Source organism: Pocillopora verrucosa, unplaced genomic scaffold, assembly GCF_036669915.1.
Source record: "Pocillopora verrucosa isolate sample1 unplaced genomic scaffold, ASM3666991v2 scaffold_108, whole genome shotgun sequence".
Lineage (NCBI taxonomy): Eukaryota > Metazoa > Cnidaria > Anthozoa > Scleractinia > Pocilloporidae > Pocillopora > Pocillopora verrucosa.
The window spans coordinates 2,689-4,821 of record NW_027078165.1 but is presented as its reverse complement, the minus strand read 5'-3'; the positions used below and the strand labels follow the sequence as shown (position 1 = coordinate 4,821).

Below are 2,133 nucleotides of genomic sequence, written 5' to 3'. Positions count from 1 at the left end.
GCTGCTCATTGAGCAGCTCATATATTAAACTGATTTTTGGAACTGGGCTGTGGAAAAGAGGCTTGCCTCGTCCCAGCCACGGGTTGCCTCGGTATAGCACTACCTCCGAGTGCGGCCCACTTCCCTCTGGGGAAGACACATTCAATCCAAAACAAAGTCAACGGTATAGCATTCTTTTATGTTTACAGGAGCCCCGCCCGCCCTTAGAGGGGGAAGAGGTGAAAGAGGGATGATAATTCAGACAACAGACAATGGCAGGAACGGCCGCTGGCCTACGTTTTCTGAAGTGCGCAAAGCACTACCACAAGGACCTAGGGGTAAGTGGATTTTTTCACCGAGGGCAGACGCTGAAAAAGCATACTTACCTGACGCGGGAGGTACTGTGATCAAGGAGGCAGTCCTCTCAAGGCGAGGCCCTTTCATTGCACTTCGACTGGGTTGACCCTTGCGATTACCCCAAATGTGGGTAACTCGAGCGTATAATTTCTGGTAGTGGGGACCTGCGTTCGCGCTCGTCCCCGCAAAAGTCATCCAAACTATGTCTATATGGCCCTCTTACTGACTATCGAGGGTATTTTTGCTTTTGCAGTGGACCGGTAGACTTGCAAAGAAAGCAAAGGACGCACAACTGGCCAAGGTGTTGGCACGTTTGGAGGGGTAGAAGTGCATTGGAGAGACTGGAGGAAGGAAACAAGGTGAGTTTCGGGGCGGTGCGTAACTTTGCTGGCTGTTTTTGTTCAAGGCCTGTCTGCTCTATTGTGTGTAAAGTCCTGTTCGTTTGTATTTGCAGGTTGTGCGTGCCGTGCCGTGCTGTGCTATGCGCGCGAAGGGAAAGGAAATGAAAGGAAACCAAACGGCCGATCGACCGAGCGAGCGAGCATAGAAGGGCATTCGACTTGGACCGTGAGTACACTTTGAACCTTTTGAGCGGTTTTATTGTCACTGGAGCCGCTTTTAGAAATGCTATTGCTATCGTTAGTGTATCCTTTGTGCGAGCAAGCGAGTGAAACGAATGAACGAGGGAAGGAAACAAACTAGCAGAGTAGTAAAAGTATCGAACCTTTTTCCCGATTCGTTTGCAGTCTGAATCCAACCATTGTCGACTTTCAGTGCCGTTTTTCGCGCGCCTCCTCTTGGAAGTGTGCGAGTGTTTTGCCACGTCACGATGGCTTAAAACTGCGTCTCAGAAGTGTGCGTTTTTTTCCTATTCATTTTTTCGTTCGTTATTTGGAATGATTTGATATCACAGAAGTAGAATTTGACATCATAAACTGTTCATCTCGCGCGTGCTCACTCGCTCGCGCGCGCTCTGTAAGAAAAGTCGATCGCACTAGAGTTTTCGCCATTAGCTGGCCGATTTTTGACAAAAAGGTGTTTTCCCCCCCTCGTTTTTGCTTTGATTTTGTTCCTCACTCACCTACGGCTCTCTATGTGAAATTGTGGTGTATGGAGAGCTATTTATTGGGATAAAACGTTTAGAGATGTTCGCAAGACAAAAAATTGAAGCCTACAACACGGGGTATTCCCAGGCGGTCACCCATCCAAGTACTAACCCCGCCCGACAGGGCTTAACTTCGGTGATCGGACGAGAACCGGTGCTTTCCCTGTGGTATGGTCGTAGACGAGGAAATGGGGTCGAAATTCTGCTTGTTATCGGCCAGGTTCAGGCTGTAAAGCGGCCACATCCCTGAGTGTAGGCGAATTTGAAATTCTAAAGCCCTAGTTTCGTTACTCTAACCCTAAGAAATCGATACTCTAACCCTAAGAAATTGTTACCCTAACCCTAAGAAATGGTTACCCTAACCCCGAAGTCGTTACCTAACCCTAATGTATTTTCCTCAACCCAGTTAACACATTGAGGAGCATCGATTTGAAGCACTATTCCCTAGGGAGGGGAGGGAGGGGTCCCAAGAGACATAACGTGTCCTAAAAACCTATTATACAATGTTTTAGCTCCGTAGGTGCGTGTATCTGGCTTTAAAATCTTACAGTGAGGAGATACCAAACGGGTCAGCCTCTGGGACCGTCTGCGGGACTCGCAAGGGCTTGTGGGGGCGACCTGCTACTATCCACCATAAACCGTGGGAAGGATCCCTCGACCACCCCCCTCACCCAGGGCATGCTTCGGCATCG

General features: G+C 49.0%; 2 non-coding genes and 1 pseudogene across 2 annotated transcripts; 2 read left to right on the top strand and 1 right to left on the bottom strand.

Annotated features, from left to right (window-relative positions):
• Nucleotides 1–125, top strand: LOC136278506 (U2 spliceosomal RNA; annotated as a pseudogene).
• A 232-nt stretch (nt 126–357) lies between these two features.
• On the top strand, nt 358–521 carry LOC136278498 (U1 spliceosomal RNA). Its single transcript, XR_010716362.1, has one exon. It is a non-coding gene; the product is annotated as a U1 spliceosomal RNA (small nuclear RNA).
• A 983-nt stretch (nt 522–1,504) lies between these two features.
• Nucleotides 1,505–1,623, bottom strand: LOC136278508 (5S ribosomal RNA). The gene has a single exon (XR_010716367.1). It is a non-coding gene; the product is annotated as a 5S ribosomal RNA (ribosomal RNA).
• Between the last annotated feature and the right edge of the window lie 510 nt (nt 1,624–2,133).